Source organism: Heloderma suspectum, chromosome 16 (assembly GCF_057233095.1).
Source record: "Heloderma suspectum isolate Gila_16-S chromosome 16, 16-S_ref, whole genome shotgun sequence".
NCBI classification, from domain to species: Eukaryota; Metazoa; Chordata; class Lepidosauria; order Squamata; family Helodermatidae; genus Heloderma; species Heloderma suspectum.
Window position 1 is genome coordinate 9,449,004 of NC_139473.1, and position 23,527 is coordinate 9,472,530.

The window sequence follows — 23,527 nt, forward strand, 5'->3', positions numbered from 1 at the left end:
GTGAAGAAAGTCTGGATGACTTTGAGGGGGACCACGACCGACATGGAGCTAACATCTCAGGCGGAGAATATTACCTTCTGCGGGACCACTTGAAATTCCAAACCGCTCGCTATTACAACCTTCTTGCCAACATTGTCATAATCATATTTTTCTCTGCATGTAAGCAGCGGGTTGGGACAGCATCTACAACTTCCAATTTCTCCTCCCCAATATCAGTGCAATATGCGGGACTTTTTTATGATTATTATAAGGTAGCCTGACAGCCTCAGGTGCTAGATAGCTTACTAAGTAACATTTCCCCTCCTGATTATGGGGGATGTGTGAATAAAGCAGAGCCGTATTGATTCACACCAATCTATGCATTGACTGTGCGAACGCCACTTGCAATTCCCAGCAGCACGAGAAAGCTTTGCAAACGAGGAGGGATATGACCAGGCAAGTTGAGAAAATAAATTAAAAGAGTGTCAACTTTTCTTGTTGCTTCCCTCGTTATTAATGGATGGAACGGGGGCTCGTTTATCAAGGAGAGGAAAAATTAATTGACGCCGGCTTTAATATTATTATGCCCAGCTTGTCTGGTCACATTTCTTCATTTTTTTAAAGGCTTTTTATTACAGTTTACAGCGGCCAGCTGCAAAACTAGTGATGTAAACAAGAAAGCAGGTGCATTAATAATGGGGCTGCAGAAAAGAGAGGATTTCTTTACTGTGTAAGCTCAACTGACTTAAGTGCAGGCAAAGGGAGAGACAAGTAAATATAGACTGCGAAGAGTTCACCTGGCAAGAAATCATAGGAAAGGGCACAACAAGGGACTAATATTTTTTCATTACCTAGCTCAGAACTGCAGAGGGAGGCTATAGACAGTGGCGATGACAGGGTAACGCAGATGCTTTTGCCACATAAGGTGATTTGCATTTGCTGAATGCCCAACTGGTTTTTAGCAAGAAGATCGCCTTTTGAGCCGGGGGAGAACTTAAGGACTAGCAACATCGTCTCCACTCATAGACACCTTCCAATATTTAATAGGAAATTAACAACACTATTGGATCTGGATACCAGGCATCAGGGCTAGCAACAGCACCTGGTATTCTTTTGCAGATTCTGGAGGAGGCCTGTTCCTGAAGTACTGACCTGGGTCCTCTTTCATTTATTTATTTAACCTCCTTTCATGCTCACCAGCTTCTAGCCGCCATGTCGGTTTTTCCTTCAGTGCCCTGGAAGCCAAATTGTTCCAGGGTCACTGTATATGTGTGTGTGTATGCGTATGTGGGTCATGGCCACTTGCAAAAAAAAAAAAATGTCTGCCAGCAGAAAAGGTTTTTTCCCTCCACAATGCCCCAGAATATCAGGGCATAAAAGCAGGGGAGCTGGTGTCCAGAAGCCACTCAATGCCCTACTACCAGGGGATGAAAAGGCTAAAATAGTTTACATTTTTTTAAAAAAGGGGACCAGGGGCAGGCATCAGCAGTGGGAGGGGGCACAGGCTGGTGCTTTGCCAAGGGCTCCCTCAGTTCTCATACGGGCCCTGCCAGGCACAATGCGGCCTGGAATATGCTCCTATGACACTAATGACTGTGTCTGAAAGGCAGATCCCCACTGTGAACAAAGCCTCATTCCTGGTTGTTGTCAGCCGAAGGAGAGGGGAAAAACACACCTGCGGCCAAAACTAGAAAATACCAACCTCATTTAATTGTAAAGCTCTCTAACAGCGAGTCTGTGAATGACACTTGTCAAAGGAGAAGATTAGCTCACTGATGCTTTGTGGTGAGAGCACAAGGGTGTTCAGGGGTGGGGGGAGAACACATCGAGCCTGTTCCTCTCGACAGACACAGGTACGACTGCCACTAAGATGTGCAAATGCGCAGCCCAGGCCGCAAGAGCAAGCTCTCAAAACCGAAATCGGCAGACAAGTGCCTTGGAGCGAGAACTTCACAAAAAGGTGCTAGCATTTCAATACAAACACAGCGGGAAAGGAGAGAGCCGAGGTCAGTCACGCAGCTGGATAAAAGGGCAACAGTATTCTCTGGCTTTTGCTCCGATTCTTTTTTGTTCCGATTCTCTCCCCACTCCCGGGTGGCATTTGCAAGAGAGCTCATTCAAAGGTGTGAGGGAGGGAGGGGGTGGCAGCGGCATGCGCGCGCAGAACACTTCAGCAAGCTTGATAAACCAAAAACAAACCCATCCAGTTAGACTCCAGTCTCTAATTCTCATGAGGCACCGACAGGGATGGGTTTCTGCTTCTTGTGATTTTTGTTTTGTTTTATTGATTAATTTATTTTAGACAATTTTCAAATGTAAGTGTCCAAAGCAAGGATCCTAAATTCATACTGAGGTACTGCAGCTAGATTTTCCTAAATCCAGAGATGTCAATCCAATTTATCTAAAGAAACGCTGCAAAATGATACTGTTGTGGACAGGGCAAACAAATGTTGACATTTAGGAAGTTCCTGTGCCATAAGAATTTCCCCAAATCACAACTTTACTCATCTGGTTTTTTTTAGTTATGCTGCTGCTTAAGTATCCTGAAGTCCCTGCCTGTCAGGATTGATTCTGAGCGCAGGGAGACAGTTAGCAGCTCAGATTCAGACAGAACAGGGGGATGCATTTTCCCAAGCCAGTTCAGATATGGGTAGGCGTGCTTCTCAGGTTACTAACTACCAGGTGGCTAGGCCTGAAGCCCCCCCCTTGCCCCCCTCTGTGAGACGCTGGGAGGAGGAAGAGGAAGAGGAGGAGGAGGAAGAGGAGAGCTGGGGCTGTGACCTAAGAGATGCTAGACTGCGGCGCAGAGCTAAGCGGGAAACATCAGGGGCGGAGCTCAGACGGTCGACCCGGTTAGCAATGCGTGAGAGGCGACGTAGGGAAGCATCCCTGGTAGGGCGGCACATCCCTCCCTACGTTAGTCTAGCCAGCCAGCCTCAATTCAAACTGCAGGCAACGTCTTCCCACTTGGATCACCTGGAGGCATTCCTTTGTGGCCTGAGAGTCTTCGAGGATTTGCATCTGTAATGAACCTGTTGATAATGAATTAAAGGCCTGAGACTGAAGCCTCTCTATCTGTGTGTGAGAGTGCATCAGGAAAGAGGGGGCCCAAAAGAAACATGACAGCGCCCCCTATTACAGTAAGCTTAAAAATAAATCTCACTTAAACTTACAGCACAGGACTTCACAAAAAGACCAAAAACAAATTATGATGCTAGAAATGCAGCAAGGGCTACCCAGTGTTTTGCACTCATGCATAAGGCGGACTGCTGCTCTGGTGAGACACGCAGGGCTCTCTCCCACGGTGGGAAATGCCATAGGCTGGCACAGCTCTCCAGAACAGCATGCCTATGCCATGCTCTGAGGAATCCTCAGAGCAAGACATCGACCTGCCCTGCATGCCAGAAAGCTGTTCTGGCTGCTCTCCTGCTGCGGCAAAAATCGGAGCAGAAGAACAGCTAGCGTAGCTCTCTGGAGCGCTACGTGCCTGATGCCTTGCTTTCAGGACCCCTCAGAGCACGTCACTGGGTGGGCAGACTCTCTGGGAAACCTCACTGGCCACTTGGAAGGGGCAGCGGTCATCACAGATCTCCAGACAGCCTGTCCCAAATGCCTTTCTGTGAGGGGCCCTTCCTCAGAGCCAGGCATTGGTGGCGAGGAGGCCCTGGAGATTGCCTGTGCTGCTGCGGCACAGGCAGTCTCCAGCGCCACCTCCCTGCCAATGCCTTGCTCCGAGGAAGGGCCCCTCACAGAAAGGCATTGAGGGGGAGGCCTGCCCTGCTGCTGTCATTCTCGCTGAGAGGGAAGGGGTTGCTGCCACCACGGAGGGAATGGAGGAAAGGGGGCACTGGAGCTACCTCCCGCCTCAGGTGGAGAGAGGTCTTGCGCCCACCCTGTATAGCGGGCCTATCAGAAACCCGATGGAGCAGTGAGAATAATTCTTGACAGAGCACAACATTAATTTATGGAATTTTTGCCACAGGATGTGGGTGATGACCAATGGCCTAGATAGCTTAGGCTAATTCATGGAGGAGGAAAGGTCTATTAATTACTCTCGGCCATAATGGGTAAGTAGAACCTCCATGTCCAGGAGCAGTATGCCCTTGAATACCAGTACAGTGCAGAGAGGGCAATTACCTTCATGCCCGGCTTGTGGGCTTCCCAGAAGCATCTGGTTAGCCACTGTGGGACACAGGATACTGAACTAGATGGACCCTTGGTCTGATCCAGCAGGGCTCTTCCTAGGACTCTGAGCTGGGACCTAAACTGGATTAACATTTGTTCCCCCCTCTAAAGAATCCCAAGAACCATATTCTGCAAGAGCAATTAACAACTTCCAGCTGGGAATGCTCAATCTCATCCCATCAAGCACAGCAATTGCTAGAATTCTTTGGGGTAAGCCAAGGCACCTAAACTGGTATGAGTATGATGCAAGTATGTAGTGTCAATATTTCCCAGCCTTCCCCATTTTCGCTCCCTCCGGATGTTTTGGACTACAACTCCCAGCATTCTTGACCATCGGCCATGCTGGCTGGGGCTTATGGGAGTTGAAATCCAAAACATTGTTGGCGGCGGGGGGGGGGAATACCAGGGTGGGATATACTTTTATATCCTGTGAGCGCTCTTCCTTATCTCAGCTAAGATTAAGAATTCTAGTGAGCTAAGGTTACAGTTACAAACCCGCATGCTACTTTGGATTTGATTAGATACCTCAAACTGACTGTTTACACACCACCATTTTGTCATTTCTATTCACTAGATTACTGCCGTCACAACCAACCTCTACACAGTTGCAACCAGAATTATTCATGTGCTGTTACAAACCAAGGCACGGAACACTACAGGAATAGCAACGGTTTCTCCAAAACTACTGATAAGTACCTGGCCCTCTAATTTAATGTGCAAAACAAAATCTCACATGGAAAAAAAAAAAACACAACCCATACAAACTAAGGAACTGTGTGAAATAGCTGCACATTTTCTGACAGTTTTATCAAAAGGAACAGTTTCTACTACAATAGATGTCTAGCTCACAGTTTGGGAGGGGGAACCTTGCTTGATGTTGCAAGCTGTGCTAATGCAGGCAGCACCTGCACTCTGCTTGATGAATTTTTCATGGCAACAAATCTTCATTAAATTTTTATCCTATTGGCATTTCGAACCCAAACCAAAGGATTGAGTAGATAACGGGCCGCATAGCAAAGCAGGAAAAAGCTGGCTTCACTGTATTGTTAATTAACAGAAAGAACTGATATGTTCAGAGATCATTTAGAAGCTTGAATGGTGACCCTGGATGACGACTGGGGAACTGTGTAAGCAAGGTCTGAAATCCCTACACTTTCTTTCTCTGTGTTTTTCTTCTTTCACCCCCTTGTGTGTGTGTGTGTGTTCAATCATCTATTTCACCTGGTATTTCTAACACCTTGTTCTGAATAAGCAGGACAGTCCCTGAACAAAGTTATTTGCGGTACCACATCCAATTCAAAATAAACTCAAGTAGATCTCATTTTACAAGAGCCGAGTCGTACGCAGAGTGGGCTGGGGGCAAGGTACCAGCAGCAAGCTGAGGATCAGAGTGCGGAGGCCAAGCCAGGAGACCAATCCAACAGACATGGTCCAAGCAAAGTCCCAGCCGAAAAAGAAAGCCTTTATCATCCTTCCTCTTAAGGAGAGCCAATGGATGGGCAAAGTCGCTTCAGTACCTGGGAACCCTTCGGTGCCCAGGGAAAGGCTCAGACCTGTGACGATGATGGCTGACTTACCACATGGGGGCAGCAGTGCACAGAGCGGGGGGCATCCTGTCTTGTCCCAGAAGCTCCAGACACTGACCAAGAGTATGATCTCCATCCCCTCAGGGGCTCGTCGTTTCATTCTCACATTCTCCAAACTTATTTCACACACCATTTCCTGCACCATCATCTTCTTCATCCCATATTCTAACAGTTCATTTTAACCTGTGCCATCCCCTCCCTAGTCCTTTATTTTCTGCCCTGCCTGTTTCCAAGTTTCCTGCCATCAGGGAACTTTATCTACAGTGATGCATCTCCTGAAAACATCTCTGTGTTACACTGGCAGACCACGTGGGGCACGGTCTGATGGCTGTGCAACACAAAGGAGAACTGAGAGCAGTGGGCAAATGGTCTTGCAGGAATACTTGTCTGCTATTACTGATCTTCTCATCCAGTACCCCCCACCCCGGATAATTTTCTGAATAGGGCTGAAACATCAATTACAAATATTCTGATTAATTAAAAATGTGCCTCCAATTAATCAGGCAGATTTTAATTTTATAAAATGTATTTATACACACACGCACACACACATGCCTGAGATGGAGATGTACACTTTGATCACCAGAAAACAAAGAGTGCCTTTTCTTCTGGGACCACGGGCTATACTTCCTGGAAGATGGGCTGTTGGCTAGGGATGGGTTGCACCTCACAAAGGCTGGGAAGAATGTGTTTGGCCACAGCATGAAGAACTTCATCAGGAGGGCTTTAAACTGAATCCTACGGGGAAGGGAGATGTAATGTTGGGGGTAACAATGGACGTAGGCGCATGCACTGCAATGGAGAGAACAGCGCTGATAGCGCCCAATAATAGTCTTCAGACACATGTAGGAAGAAAGCCAGACTATGAAGCACATGGTCTTCGATGTCTATATACTAATGCCCAGAGTATGGGAAACAAACAGAACGAACTTGAACTCTTAATACAGGAGGGAAATTATGACTTGATAGGTATAACTGAGACTTGGTGGGATGACTCTCATGACTGGAATACAGCAGTTGAAGGATATAACTTGTTCAAAAAGAACAGGAGGAACAGAAAGGGAGGCGGGGTTGCACTGTATGTGAAAAATACATATCTCTGCACAGAATTACAGGAGGAGGAGCTTGGTAGCCCCATCGAGAGCATCTGGGTTGAAATAAATGGAGCAAAGAATAAAAGGAACCTGGTGGTCGGAGTCTACTACCGGCCACCCAATCAAGGAGAAGCCAAGGATGAAACTTTTGAAAAGCAAATAGCCAATGTTTTAAGGAAGCATGATGTAGTAGTAATGGGGGACTTCAATTTCCCCGATATTTGTTGGGAGACAAATTCTGCAAAACATGGCCCCTCCAGGAAATTCCTGACTTGTGTGGCAGATCACTTCCTCCTACAGAAAGTAGAGGAAGGAACTAGAGGATCGGCTATCCTTGACTTGATCCTAACCAACAGAGATGACTTAGTGGATAAAGTAGCAGTTACAGGAACTCTGGGGGAAAGCGACCATGTTGTACTTGAGTTCTTGGTTCTAAGGGAAGCAAAAGCCGAGTGTACTCAAACGCGTACCCTGGATTTTAGGAAAGCTGATTTTAATAAACTCAGAACAATGATCAGTAAGGTCCCATGGCAAACAATGCTAGCGAGAAAAGGAGTCCAAGATGGGTGGGAACTTTTAAAAAAGGAAATTCTCAAGGCACAATCACAAACAATTCCAACAAGAAGAAAAGGTGGAAGACAACAGAAGAAGCCAATGTGGCTTCACAAAAAGCTTAGGGATGACCTGAAAACAAAAAAGGACACATATAGGAAGTGGAAAGAAGGCCAAGTAACAAAGGAAGAGTACAGGCAGGTAGCACAGAATTGCAGGGATGGCGTCAGGAAGGCTAAAGCGGAGAACGAGGTGAGGTTAGCGAGGGATGCTAAAAACAACAAAAAGGCTTTCTTCAGCTACGTGCATAGTAAAAGGCAGAGGAAAGAAATGGTTGTTCAGCTATTAAATAAGGATGGCAAAATGATAACAGATGACAAAGAAAAGGCAGAGGTGCTCAATTCCTACTTTGGCTCAGTCTTCTCCCAAAAGAGGGTCTATGACCCCCCTGGCAAAGGCGAAGTACAGGCTGAAGGGGCAGGATTGCAGCTTGAGATCGACAGGCATATGGTCAAGGAACACCTCATTACTTTGAATGAGTTCAAATCTCCAGGGCCAGATGAACTGCATCCTAGAGTAATAAAGGAACTGGCAGAAGAACTCTCAGAACCGCTGTCTATTCTCTTTGAGAAATCATGGAGGACCGGGGAAGTGCCAGATGACTGGAGGAGGGCTAACGTTGTCCCTATCTTCAAAAAGGGTAAAAAGGAGGAACCTGGGAACTACAGACCAGTCAGTCTGACATCAATCCCTGGGAAAATTCTGGAGCAGATCATAAAGCAATCCATCTGGAAGCACCTTGACATCAATGCCGTGATTACTCGAAGCCAACATGGATTTGTCAAAAACAAGTCCTGCCAGACAAATCTGATCTCATTTTTTGATCAAGTCACCTCCTTTGTAGACCGTGGGAATGCTGTAGACATCATATACCTCGACTTCAGCAAAGCTTTCGACAAAGTGCCCCATGATATCCTGATGAGCAAACTAGCTCAAAGTGGGCTAGATGAAACAACGATCATGTGGATCCACAGTTGGCTACAGAATCGGACTCAAAGAGTGCTTCTCAATGGGACCTTCTCAAGCTGGGGAGAGGTAACGAGTGGGGTACCGCAGGGCTCAGTCCTGGGCCCAGTGCTCTTCAACATTTTTATTAATGACTTGGAGGAGGAGGTGCAGGGAATGCTGATCAAATTTGCAGATGACACAAAATTGGGAGGGATAGCTAATACTTTGGAAGACAGAAACAAAATTCAAAGTGATCTGGATAGACTGGAGTGCTGGGCAGAAAACAACAGAATGGCATTTAATAGGGACAAATGCCAAGTTCTGCACCTAGGAAAAAGAAACCAAATGCACAGTTACAAGATGGGGGATACGTGGCTCAACCACACTACGAGCGAGAAGGATCTTGGAATTGTCGTCGATCACAAGCTGAATATGAGCCAACAATGTGATGTGGCTGCAAAAAAGGCAAATGCTATTTTGGGCTGCATTAATAGAAGCATCGCTTCCAAATCCCGGGAAGTACTAGTTCCCCTCTACTCAGCACTGGTTAGGCCTCATCTGGAGTACTGTGTCCAGTTCTGGGCACCACACTTTAAGAAGGATGCAGACAAGCTGGAGAGGGTTCAAAGGAGGGCAACAAAGATGATCAGGGGACTGGAAACAAAGCCCTATGAAGAGAGACTGAAAGAACTGGGCATGTTTAGCCTTGAGAAGAGAAGACTGAGGGGAGATATGATAGCACTCTTCAAGTACTTGAAAGGTTGTCACAGAGAAGAAGGCCAGGATCTCTTCTTGATCATCCCAGAGTGCAGGACACGGAATAATGGGCTCAAGTTACAGGAAGCCAGATTCCGGCTGAACATCAGGAAAAACTTCCTGAGTGTCAGAGCAATACGGCAATGGAACCAATTACCTGGGGAGGTGGTGGGCTCTCCCACACTGGAGGCCTTTAAGACGAGGCTGGACAGCCATTTGTCAGGGATGCTCTGACTTGGATTCCTGCATTGAGCAGGGGGTTGGACTCGATGGCCTTGTAGGCCCCTTCCAACCCTACTATTCTATGATTCTATGATTCTATGATTCTTCCTTCAATATTATTGTTTTATTCATATGAAAATTCATGCAGATTTAATCAAATGAAACCCACCTGGTTAATCAATGGAGGGAGCAATCCTATGGCCGCTAGACAGCAGCTAGACGGCCATAGGATATGCTGTTTTCCGGGAACTGACCTCGGAGCCTGCACTCTGAGGTCGGTTCCTGGAAAACCAACCTCCCCCCATGTCTGCACTGCCTTGGAGGCAGCGCGGAGAAGCCCCATCCCCCACGCTCGGAAGAGGAGTGCGGAACGGCTGAAAAGGGGCTGGGCTGGGGGTGTTCCGGGGCGGGGAGAGCGGATCCAGCTATACGACACATCCTATGTGTCGTACAGCAGCCTTCTCTCCCGCTAGGCCCCCTGCAGCTAGACAGCCAAAAACGGCTGTCTAGCAGAAAAAGCAGGGCAGGAGAGGTGCAGAGGGAATGATCCCCCCATTCTTCTCCTAACTTGCTATGGATAGGCAGTTGCCTCCGAGTTCGGAGGCGGCCACCTCTCTAGATAGGATTGCGCCCTAAGACTTCTTTGATCAAATGATGGCCCCGCGTTTGAGAACTCCCAGGGTTCCCCAGCAAATAGCCTGAGAACAAGTCCCTGGACAAGGCCTGTGTTGCTTGTGGGCTTTGCGCAGTAGCAGCAGGAGAACAGAGAAGGGTGTAGAACCTCTGACAGGGGGTCTGGATATCCCTTTCGCTATATATATATTCTTTGTTATATTTGATACTGAAGGCTTGTCTGAGCTCCTGACTCGGATGGCCCAAGTCTGACATGAAAGGTAACGCAAGACTTTCAAGAAAGGCTTTATAGGGTGGTGGAAGTAGGAGGTTGCATCAAGTCAACTAGATCTGTTGACTGTTACAACCAAAGTTTGTTTTGCAGCCACAATTTGCTAAAGAGATTATGCCATCTAGGGGAGGTAACTGCTGATTGGGAACCTGGGATATTTCCTGGAAAGGCACTGAACCTAGAAGTTTCTACTGACAGGATTAATCAAGACTGTGGGGAAGGAGGCCTCTCAACTTTTGACTGGTGTTTTAATTTAAAGAAATCCAAAACCCTCAGTTAGAAAATACCCTTTTTAGGACCAACCAAAATGCCACAAAAGCATTGAAGACCAGTAGCCATTGATAGCCTTTTCCTCCAGGAATTTGTCCAACCCCCTTTTAAAGCCATCCAAACTGGTGGCCATCATTACATCCTGTGGTAGTGAGTTCCATATTTTAACTATGTGCTGTGTGAAGAAGTGCTTCCTTTGATCTGTCCTGAATCTCCCACCAATCAGCTTCATAGGATAATCAGCTTCATAGGATAATTCATGTCTCCCTCTATCCAAGGTGCAGAAGCTCCTTTAGAGTTCTGACTGAAACCCAGAGCGGATTCACTGCCCCACTGACATCGGAGCCACAGGCCTCCACTTTTAAAGCCTCATTAGTGTTTCCACCATAAGTCATGCACTGCTCTACGTTAATCAAAGGTCACCAAGCTTTATTAAAGGTATTTCTTTAACCCCACCCTTCAGCCGACAAGGCTCTCCAGAGTGGCTTGCATAAACCCAATAACATGTATCTGAACCCACCAAGGGTCTCTGTATGCTTTTCTTGGTGTGTGCCTTTCATAAAGGAGGCAATCCAGGGGCTCCAAGCCGGGCCAACTAAGGACTCTAGACCAGGAGAACTTGCCACTTTGCATGAGAGGTAACAAAGGAACTCACAGTCTTGTAACGCAGTAGTACAAACTGAGTGGACCTGTGCGCCATTCCCCCACTGCCTCTGCGTTTACACATTCCCCATGCTGGGCCATACAAAATCAAATACTGCATGTGCACACAAACCCCATGCAAGATTTTAGCTGCACCATTGTATTCATCTGCCCTGCTCCATCTATGCTGGCAGTCCTCAGCCAACGCTTTAAGCCAGCAAATGCGTTTAAAAGCAGTAGGTTCAAAATGATGCAGGGACATTTCCTTCCCCATGTGCTGGCAGGGCGAGACCACCAGAAACTTTGGCCCTCTGACCAAATAGGGACTGTGACGGCACGTTGCCATTTCTGTTCAAAAGTCTGGGGCGGGGCGGGGGAGAAGAGATGTAGAAGGGTCTCCACACTGCCCTGAGAGGGCCTTGCCACTTCCCTGTCTCCAAGAATCACTGCTGTCAATTCCTCCCCGGTTTATTACCAAATTTCTAAAATATTACATTTTTTTATTATGGCCAAATTCACTTCATTGCATTTGACAATACAGATAATCACATACCATATGCTCCAGTGTTTTGAAAGCGATGTATGTTGACAGTCGTTTTTATTCATGATGCATAATTCTATTCACGGCTAAGCAAAGAGGCAATGAAGCACCCAGGCTAGAATTCTTTTTCTTTCTTTCTTTTTTTTAGTGGCTTAATAACAGATTAACAATACTGCAAGTAGATGACACTTCACTTTCAGTCTAAATGGGAAATGTGTCTCAGCTGACAAGAGGGGCTTATCAGAGGGATACTCACAAACACATTTCTAATGACTTTCGGCTATTGTAACCTGGCTTCTGAAACCTAATATCAAAAACAAAGGGTAGGGCACTATCCAATCCATGCTTTAATCTCATTGGTGTGCGGGCTGAATGACCTCCTGGCCGGCACACTAAGCTATTAAGATGTTCAAAATGGGTGCACTAGAGGTAAAATAGCAATATACAGACTTCTAAAAGGAATGGCTTCAAACCAGCAATGCGAAGTGAAAGGAGGCTGAGGCCGCATACACATGCACGCACACACCTTTTCTTCCCCAGAATATCTCCTCGATGCAAGGTAAGACTGCCTGGGATGTGGTCTGTCTGTGCGGAAACTCTGACACAAGCTGAGCACCTTGCAGCAGTGCAAGGCAGAGTCTTTCCAAATTTTAGACCAAACCATCGGACTCTAAAAGGTGGAAACTGGGAGACACAAATGTTGTGAGGAAGAGGCCCAGTCCAAGGAAGTGAAAGCGACTTCCTCAGCCTCCAACACAACCAGATAAGAAAGCGAGGAAAGAGAGACTGTGTCGCTGGCAAAGGCTGGGCTACACTACAGCATCAGATGTCCTGCCCAGGCTTTCATCCACCTGAGGGTCACCTAGTAGATGTCCAGCATCAGCCTTGTCTACCCTGAATGTCTGCAAAAGACATTTGTTTGGCTGCTGAGTAAGGAAGGAAGAGGTGAGACCTTCATTTATTTATATACTGCCTTCCTGCCAAAGCACTCGAGGTACTTTACATTTTACAATAAAGGCTCACAATCGAAGAGACAATACAAATGGAGTGTGGGGAGGAATGGGAAGGGAAGACCAAAATAAACACTTCCAAGTACCAGCTCTTTAATTACATTATCTAATGGAATTGCAGGGGACAGTTCTGGGAACGGATGAGCCAAATGGCAATTGGCCTTAGCCAGAAAGATGGAGGGAGCGTCTCGGTCTCATGTCTCCTTCAAATGCAGCCGGGAGAAATGCCCGCTGATAGAGGCCGTCCTGAGAGGCGAGGAGCTGGTCCCAGCCAGGCTAATGGAGGGGGCCTTGTGCACTCACCTCACTCTCTGAGGCAACCAGGTGGAATGGCTGCTGAAGGAGGCAGTTCTGGAAGGGGAGTAGTCAAATGGCCACTGGCCAGAGCCAAGCCAATGGAAGGGGCCTCGCTGTCTCACCGATCCCTCGGAGGTCAGTCATGAGCCATGTTAGAGATAATGTTAGGCTTTTATATTTTGTAAACACAGGGCATTTGCCGCACATGTTCTATGGCAGGGCATCTTTGCATTTAGCAACTTCATGTGAGGCAGAAATTCAACAAATGAAGTTTTCCCAATCGATATCTTTCCATGATGGAGAAACCTGGATCCAAATAAATTTCTGCCTGACACAGGAGCCCCACCAGGGGAGAAGGGAGCAATTCTAGAGATAAGAACATAAGAACATAAGAAGACCCCTGCTGGATCAGACCAAGGGTCCATCTAGCCCAGCATTCTGTTCACACAGTGGCCAACCAGCTGTCGACCAGGAACCGACACGCAGGACACGAGCACAACAGCTCCCTCCAGCCCGTGTCCCCCAGCAACCGGTGTACATAGGCTCACTGCCTCTGGTACTGGAGGTAGCACATAACCATCAAGACTAGAAGCCATTGATAGCCTTTTCCTCCAGGAATTTGTCTAACCCGCTTTTAAAGCCACCCAAACTGGTGGCCATCACTACTTCCTGTGGTAGCGAATTCTATAGTTTAACTCTGTGCTGTGCTTCCTTTGATCTGTCCTGAATCTCCCACCAATCATCTTCATGGGATGACCTATGAAGATCTTGCAGGGACTCCCTTCCGTCTATTTTCCTGAGTAAACCACAAGCCCAAGGCAAAACATCAGGTTCTCCTGTTCAAAATGAGTCCCAGCCTATCTATCTATATAACCATCTTGGCATATTAATGTCCCAAGTGACATTCTGAGAAAAATGAAACACGTTATTCCTTCAACAGCCATGCAAGGGGAGAGCTTATAATGCTATTTTCTTCTTTTCAGAGGGGAAAAAACAACAAAGTCCCAAACCGGGACTTTCTGTAACCAAAGGATGGATCATCTACACTCCATTCCAGGGCTTTAAAGTGTCCCTCTTCGAACAATCAAGGCCATTTCATGCTTCTCCTAAGCTTTCTCATTTGCTACAGAGATTTGCTCAGAACAACTGTAAGCCCATTAGATTATGTTACGTTTGGAGTGGAAAGCTAAAGGAAGACACACACACACACACACACACACCCCCCTCTCCCTCAACATCAGAAACATTCATGCTTGATCTGGTGTGCTTTTAATGCTCATGGCTCAGCATAACCCAGGGCCTTAACCCAGAACATCTCTCAGATAAAAGCGAGGAGGAAGAAATGTTCATTTTCCCAACTAGCCAAGAACAAACAAATATAAAAATGGAGAATAGCTGATAAAAGACGTGGCAGACCACAGAGCTATGAGAAAGGGAAAAGGCAACTTCTGCCCTTGGGTTCCAGGACCGGTGTGGAAAGGCTTTTGACCACTTTTGATGACAGGAAATATCTGGTATCCCCAGAAATGGCTTAAACGTTAAAGTTTTCTTACAAAGTTCAAGCCATCTGCCCAGATGAGAAGATACTGCTGCTCCCCTAACATCTTCCCCTCCGATACTAACATGGTGTGTAACACACTTCCAGGACAGGGAGCTATTCTTTTGCAGCGGCGGCTGGCCTGGAAAGGCAGCAGCAGCAAGATTGGGACAAGAGGGCTTTTGACATCTCCAATTCTCCAGTGCCTTCAACAGCCTCTTCCACTGAGACTTCTAAATCAAGAGCTGCTGATACCATTTGCCCAATGAGACTCTACCAAATCCAAGGGGGAGCGCAGAAGCAACTGCAGGGGAAACGCTTAGAATGGAGATGTTTTAACTACGTTTTCAATTATTGCCACAGTTCACGACATAAACTGCTGTGGGAACACTTTGCTGAAAAGGGATGTATACATATTCCTACCTCAAGAATGAATACATAATAAAGGAAGAATATATGGGTACTCTGGCATAACAGGAATAGGTGGGAAAGAAAATGAGACTGAAGTAAAAAATAATGTGGACACAATAGCAACTCTCTAGGTGATGTTGGGCTTCACAGACCTACCTTACAGGGTTGATCTGTGGGTAAAGTGGGAAGGGGGAGAGAGCCATATACCCCACCTTAGGTTCATTGTAGGAAAAGTGGGATATTAATGTAAATAAACAAGTAAATAGGAACACAGTTAAGGTAAAACAGACTCAAACACCCCTCTCTTTCTTACACCAGATTATGCTTTGGCAGTGGTGAATGGATAAGGCTTAAATAGCAGAATAGCTTACATTTGTTCTGTTACAGAGGCCTGTTGCTGCCACAGGAGGAGGACTCTAGTGACAAGGTGGGGAACGTATCCTAGGCAAACATCAGAGCTGCAGTCCACAAGTTGATCCTCAGCAATAACCACCAAACACTCCCTTTCCTTCACTGGAAAGGGAGTGTTTGGAGGAGCCCATCTCTCCTCAAGTTCCCGTTGCTTTTGTAGCTCTAGCTAACACTGCTTCAGAAACATCACATGGAAAGATTGTTGTTCAGTCGTGTCCGACTCTTTGTGACCCCATGGACCATAGCACGCCAGGCCTTCCTGTCCTGTGCTCTCTCCCGGAGCGTGCTCAAGTTCATATTCATTGCATCAGTGATGCTATTCAGCCATCTCATCCTCTGCTGTCCCCTTCTCTTTTTGCCTTCAGTCTTTCCCAGCATCAGGGTCTTTTCCAGGAGAGTTTTCTCTTCGCATTAGGTGGCCAAAATATTTGAGCTTCAGCTTCAGTATCTGTCCTTCCAATGAGCACTCAGCGTTGATTTCCTTCAGGATGGACTGATTTGACCTCCTTGCAGTCCAAGGGACTCGTAAGAGTCTTCTCCAGCACCACAGTTCGAAAGCATCGATTCTTCGGCGCTCAGCCTTCCTTACAGTCCAGCTCTCACAGCCATATGTTACTACGGGGAAACCATAGCTTTGATTAGACGGACCGTTGTCGGCAAGGTGATGTCTCTGCTTCTGACTATGCTGTCTAGGTTGGCCATAGCTTTCCTCCCAAGGAGCAAGTGTCTTTTAATTTCATGGCTACAGTCACCGTCTGCAGTGATCTTGGAGCCCAAGAAAATAAAATCTGTCACTGCTTCCATTTCTTCCCCTTCCATATGCCAGGAAGTGACGGGGCCAGATGCCATGATCTTCGTTTTTTTAATGCTAAGTTTCAAACCAGCTTTTGCACTCTCCTCTTTCACCCTCAACAAGAGGCTGTTTAGATCCTCTTCACTTTCTGCCATTAGGGTGGTATCATCTGCGTATCTGAGGTTGTTGATAATTCTCCCGGCAATCTTAATTCCGACCTGTGATTCATCCAACCCGGCGTTTCTCATGATGTACTCTGCATATAAGTTAAATAAGCAGGGCGACAAGATGGTTCCCTTCAAAATGCCATCCCTCTTATTGGCTCAGAGAAACATCAGTCTAGAAAATCCTGAAGCGGGTTGTACTTGGATTGAGTTCTCGCTGAGGTGGTCAACATATATCTCAGCTGTACCTGCTTAAGACTGCAAGTGGGAGCTCACGGGACTGACTACTTTATGAACACCCTCAAGGAAGCTTACAAGTGACAAGTATAGAAGAAGCAAAATTGTTGTTGTTCAGTCGTTCAGTCGTGTCCGACTCTTCGTGACCCCATGGACCATAGCACGCCAGGCCTTCCTGTCCTGCACTCTCTCCCGGAGTGTGCTCAAGTTCATATTCATTGCATCCGTGATGCTATCTAGCCATCTCATCCTCTGTCGTCCCCTTCTCCTTTTGCCTTCAGTCTTTCCCAGCATCAGGGTCTTTTCCAGGGAGTTTTCTCTTCGCATTAGGTGGCCAAAATACTGGAGCTTCAGCTTCATTATCTGTCCTTCCAATGAGCACTCAGGGTTGATTTCCTTTAGGATGGACTGATTTGACCTCCTTGCAGTCCAGGGGACTCGTAAGAGTCTTCTCCAGCACCACAGTTCGAAAGCATCAATTCTTCGGCGCTCAGCCTTCCTTATAGTCCAGCTCTCACAGCCATACGTTACTACTGGGAAAACCATAGCTTTGATTAGACGGACCTTTGTCGGCAAGGTGACGTCTCTGCTTCTGACTATGCTGTCTAGGTTGGCCATAGCTTTCCTCCCAAGGAGCAAGCGTCTTTTAATTTCATGGCTACAGTCACCGTCTGCGGTGATCTTGGAGCCCAAGAAAGTAAAATCTGTCACTGCTTCCATTTCTTCCCCTTCTATATGCCAGATAGTGATGGGGCCAGATGCCATGATCTTCGTTTTTTTAATGTTGAGTTTCAAACCAGCTTTTGCACTCTCCTCTTTCACCCTCAACAAGAGGCTCTTGAGATCCTCTTCGCTTTCTGCCATTAGGGTGGTATCGTCTGCATATCGGAGGTTGTTGATAATTCTCCCAGCAATCTTAATTCTGACCTCTGATTCATCCAACCCGGCATTTCTCATGATGTACTCTGCATATAAGTTAAATAAGCAGGGTGACAATATGCAGCCTTGTCGTACTCCTTTCCCAATTTTGAACCAATCGGTTGTTCCATGTCTGGTTCTTACTGTTGCTTCTTGACCCTCGTACAGGTTTCTCAGGAGACAGGTAAGGTGGTCTGGTACTCCCATCACTTTAAGAATTTGCCACAGTTTGTTCTGATCCACACAATCAAAGGCTTTAGCGTAGTCAATGAAGCAGAAATAGACGTTTTTCTGGAATTCTCTTGCTTTCTCCATGATGCAGCGAATGTTGGCGATTTGATCTCTAGTTCCTCTGCCTCTTCGAAACCCCGCTTGTACTTCCGGTAGTTCTCGGTTCGCATACTGCTGAAGCCTAGCTTGTAGGATTTTGAGCATCACCTTGCTGGCATGTGAAATGAGCGCAATGGTGCGGTAGTTTGAACACTCTTTGGCGTTGCCCTTCTTTGGAATTGGAATGTAAACTGACCTTTTCCAGTCTTGTGGCCACTGTTGAGTGTTCCAGATTTGTTGGCATATTGAATGCAGCACTTTAACAGCATCATCTTTTAGGATTTTAAATAGCTCGGCTGGAAGACTGTCATCTCCGCTAGCTTTGTTGTTACTAATGCTTCCTAAGGCCCACTTGACTTCACTCTCTAGGATGTCCGGCTCAAGTTCAGTGACCACACTATCATGGCTATCAGAGAAGCAAAATACTGTAACAAAAATAAACCTCAGCAAAACCCCAAAGAGAAAATCAGCAACACAAGAAGATTTTTCTCCATCTGCAGCTGCTTCAACAAGCAGGGACTGGGCCCTTTCTCCCTGCACAGAGGTCATTCCAACCAGCTGCCCTGTGCGCAGAAATGGAAGTAAATGTCACCAATACTTTCTCTTCAAATGGGCTTTTAAAACAATTTTTAATTCGCTAAATCTTCCCCCACTCCCTACCCCTTATTCCGTGTGTGTCTTGCTTTACATTTAGATTGTAAGCCCCAGGGCAGGGACTGTCATGCTTCTCATCTCTGTAGGCCACACTGGAAGCCTTGTTGACTAAAGGACAGGGAATAAATGCTGCAAATAAATAAATAAGATTCAAACACTAGATAGATAGATAGATAGATAGATAGATAGATAGATAGATAGATGGATGGATGGATGGATCTATCTAAAATGCAATTAAAAGCATAAAAGAACAGGATGGACTTTGCTTGGAACCAAAAAGATAACAGAGATGGTGCCATGTGAATATTCCAGGGGGTACCACATTTGGGTGCCATCACACAAAAGGCCCTTTCTCCAGTAGCCACCCACCTGAACTCACAAGGCAGGGATACATGGAGAAGGGCCTTTGAAGATGATCTCAACTAACAGGCATGTTCATATGGGAGCACACAATTCTTTGGATACCCTAGTTTCAGGCTGTTTAAGGGCTTTAACCCTTAAAATTAAAACTAGCACTTTAAATTGTGTTTGGAAATGAACTGGAAGCCAGTGCATATCAAACAATTCTCTTTACCAAGAAAACTTGCATGTCAAGGAAAGGGAAAGGAACTGGGTAATAGCAGAGGGGAAAAAATATTTCACCTTATATAAAGAGCCCACCTAGAAACCTGTAAAAAAATCACTGTCCCAGACCAGATGTTGAAGCCAAATTTCTAATGGAACCAAACTGTGAGGTTAAGAGACAAGCCACGTACCCATAGACTCGCTTAACAGTATCTATCAATCATGAGTTTAGTCTGTTCTCAGAGGTACTTAATTGAGAGACTGATCAATATAATTCATTTCAGCATATTTCAACATGATGGGTTTAAAAAACACACCAACAAATTCCCACATTAGAAAGAAAGTGAGGCTCTGAAGTCAAGTCCTCCAAGAGAAAGGTTTGGCTATATCCTCTTAGGCTTCCCAGTGTCTCTCCCTAAAATGCCTCCTTCTTTGGATTGTCCACTTTTGGCTTGACTGGCTACGGGTCAATTCCGTTCCTCCAAAAATACTTTAAATAGTACTTGGGTAGGTATGAAACTATAAACAAAACACACAATACCAAGCAAAGGGCTGGATGCGCCCGATCTCGTCTGATTTCGGAAGCTAAGCAGGGCCAGCCCTGGTTCGTACTTGGATGGGCGACCGCCTGGGAATCAGGCTTCCTGCGTTGAGCAGGGGGTTGGACTCGATGGTCTTGTAGGCCCCTTCCAACCCTATGATTCTATGAGTCTATAACTACCCAAAGGGAAAGGTACTGGATGCTCCACATAAACAAGAGACAAACAATTCGCAAAGTACCTGGAACACTTATTCTGCCCACGTTTCAGAAATACAATTCCTTCTTCAGGGGCTTCTAAAAACACACTTAAAATGTTTACAAATATATAAAGGATTACAACACCCCATTTTCTATAACACAAACAACTACAGACATATCTCATATCACTGATAAATATAATGTGTTTATAATATGATACAGTAAAATCAAGGGCTTTCAAGAGCCAGAATGGCTCTAGCATTTCCTGATCTCACAATCACATACTACAAAGAGCAGGGCACCTTAAAAAGTTATTTGGCTTTTTAATCGTGGTTTTAAGTTGTTTCATATTGTTTTAATGATTTGAGTGTACCCTGCCTTGGGACCAGAAGGTGAAGTGCAGGCCATACATTTAAATAAATAAACAAACAAACACTATCTTCAAAATGTTTCACAATTAATACATATTCTTAAAGTTGCATCCACCCACCTCTATTCTAATCTGGTGGCTTCTTATTAATAAACCTACTTGTATCTCTGAGAACCCAACCTACTGAAATCCATGGTGAATAATGATCTCCAGATAATGCTCTTGTGTTTTTAGAAGCCCTTGAAGAAGGAATTGTATTTCTGAAAGGAGTCAGGCACTTTGAAAACAATTTCTCTTTTGTTTTTGTACTATAAACAAAACCACATATAATAACAACATGTGAACCTGACACAACATAAGATGCTGACTTAATTATTAAACTGTACTGTGGCTCCATCATTATTAGATTTTTAAAAAATCTTTATTTTTTTTTTAAGCAAATCTGCATTATATTAACTGCTGTCCCTAGGACTGATTTAGAACTATCGTTTTAAGAGGTATATGCAGTTCTAACGACTGAGGAGTCTATATATTATTACGTTTTATCTGGAAATTGTAGACTGCCTTGTGAGGGGTTTAATATTGTGAAAGGTAATTTAGAAATGGTTTAATAGCTCAAAATAAATATATAAATGCCAGGTTACAACAAAAGTTCACCTTGGCTTGCTGACAGCAAGAGAAGTGCAACTATAAAAGATCTTCCTACCATTATGGAAGATGCTTAGGCTCATTTATGTATTTATTTATATTACATTTCTATACCACCCAATAGCCGAAGCTCTCTTTTGGGGAAGAGAGAGCAAAGGAACCTCTCCAGTTATAGAGCGGCCACTGAACGTGCTTCCCTATCTGCTCCCGCACAGACAGGATATTCAAGGGAGTACTGTCAGCTGGCTTTAGAGCTGCCTTCCTCACCCGGTGACCCCCAGATGTGTTGGTCTCCAACTCCCAGCGGTCATGCTGGCTGGGATGATAGGAGCGGAGATGTTAGGGTGTGAGTGTGCCGGCCTTTTAGATAAGTTGAGCACATAAAATAGCCCCATTCAAACAGCTGGCCCTTTGGCCAGGGACTGGATGATGTCAGGCAGCGTGGCCACGCCCCCTGGCAGCGAAGGCGGTGGCCACGCCCCCTGACACCATCCAGTCTGCAAAAGGACAGGTGGGGGAGTCACTTGCCCCGCACACACGCCCCAAAACTGTTTCCCACCCTTGCACTAGATTGTGGTCTCACTCCCTGGAGACTTGTCCTTCTTCTTTGCTGAACCAATTGCTAAAAGAAGAAGTGCGTGCTAAAGAGAAAGGCTGATGTAACAAGCTAGAAAAGCCAACGGTATTCCACCCCCCTCTCCCTCTCCATCAAGCACCCTGCCTTTGCAGATCACAGCTTTGCCTCAAATCAAAACACAGCCAACAAGCAGCCAAGAACTAACGGCGAAACCACGTGCACAGTCACTGCGGGCTAATCGGGCATGAGACGGAGTGAATGCGTGATGTCTTGTAAAAGCGGTTCCCCATTTCTCGAAAGCTGCTGATCAGCAACAGATCCTGCGTATTGAAAGATGGAGGCACGGCGCAGGGCCCACAGGGTTCTATGTCTCAATTAGGTTGTAACGGCCTGTTCCAGGGGTCTTTATTAGTCCGGTAATGATCACTTAGAGAAGGTTAGAGTCCCAAGCCAAGGGCACCCAATTCTATTAGCTGACTTGTTAAAAGCTGCCACGCAAGTCATTATTTCTTTAACCACTTTCTTCACCTTTAATGATGGTGCTTTTACACCTTTGTTCTTGATGTAAATGACTGCAATCTGCAAAAGCTTGGAGGAGAGAGGGAAAAATCCACCAATTGCTGAAGGAGTAGCTGGGTACAGCTATTCCACCATGGAATATTCCCTGAGCTCAGTGAGACATGCTACCAAGAAAGTATGCACAGGACTGGAGCCCTACTTTCATGTTTATAATGTTACGTTTCAGTTCCAAGCACTCCTAAAAACACCATGGGAAAGAATTCCCACGCAGGCCTTACTTGCTCACACCTATATTAAGCCAAGCCAGTCAAGAAGAACAGTTCCACCACCCAAGCCAAACAGGAGTGGAGGAATTATCCATAACCTGTGTGTGCCAGTCACTAGCCACTGGCCTGAAGAAGAGGGGGAACCAGCCAACAGCCAAAAAGGTAACCTGGGCCTAAATGGAGCAATAAGTAGGGGTGCTGTAGTCCAGTTCTCCAAATACAGGCAGCCTAATTTGAATATTTTGCTTTCTTTTGTTTTCTAATCAGGCAAATTTTACTTTTATTTTGCATGAAAATGTAAATAACATTTTTTAAGCATTTAAAATGCGGTTCATTTGCACGTGAGTCACTCCGGTTCACACAATCATGGAAGGAGAAATAAGCCACAGTGGCTTATTTGTTTTTTATTTATTAAATTTATTAATCGCCCATCTGGCTGGTCACCCAGCCACTCTGGGCGATGTACAGCATATAATATAACAGTTTAAAACAATAAAATTCTACAATAAAAACATTTTCAAAAATACCTTAACCTACCCCAAATGCCTGCCCGAACAACCACGTTTTTAATGCATGGTGGAAGCTCATTATTTATCCTCTGCGCATGCTGGTCATGAACCCTAAAATAGTCCATGGGTTCTGTGTGGCTTGTTACCCACAGCAACAAGCCACCCTGGTCAGGTTTGCACAACATGACAAGCCATGCTTGTTGAGGGTAATTATGCTAATCCCTCCCGGCATGTAACCGCATGCGCGGCGGGGGAAGTAAGCTACCATAGTTTACTTCCCCCTCCGTGATCGTGCGACGCCTGTCAATGACACACAAGGCTTCTACAAAAACATTTATTTGGGCTCAGTCAGGAGACCTGGGAGCAACATCACCCGACTGCGATTTTCCTGCGGGGTGTTTTGTCTGGAGGACTTTTGGCTGGAAATCCAAACCAGCTGGAGCCCCTCCTCTTAACTAGCAATGTTGTCAGAGGACCACATTGCAGGGTTGTCATAAGCCCCTCTCTCTGTCTCATACACAGCCACAGCACGCACCCACCTCCTTTTGCAAGTGTGGATAATTGGTTGCATCAACGTGGCCATTTGTAATGTTTTATTTTTTAAAGAAAAAGAAAAGGCAGACAACATTTTCCACATGAAACAAGGCCTGAATAAGATGGAGTATGAACTCCTGTCTTTGTTTGGTGATGGGACACTCTGCTGCCCAGTCACAGGTTCACTAAAATCCTGGAGTTCTCCATTGTTCGGGCACCTCTCACTTCTGTCCCCAGGGAGAGAGGGAAAGAAACCTCAAACAGAACAGCTTCTCTGACAATTAAATTGTAACTCTAGAA

At 45.8% G+C, this 23,527-nt stretch overlaps 1 protein-coding gene and 1 long non-coding RNA gene across 9 annotated transcripts in view; one reads left to right on the forward strand and one right to left on the reverse strand.

The window, feature by feature from the left end:
- The window catches only part of LOC146334944 (uncharacterized), a 68,132-nt gene extending 62,649 nt beyond the window's left edge, over window positions 1–5,483 (forward strand). Inside the window, exon 3 of the long non-coding RNA XR_014786101.1 lies at window positions 4,739–5,483. This is a non-coding gene — a long non-coding RNA (uncharacterized LOC146334944). The remainder of the gene's footprint in view (window positions 1–4,738) is intronic.
- MSI2 (musashi RNA binding protein 2) overlaps window positions 1–23,527 on the reverse strand; it is a 546,823-nt gene that overhangs the window by 149,774 nt on the left and 373,522 nt on the right. The gene's annotated exons all lie outside the window — the stretch shown is intronic.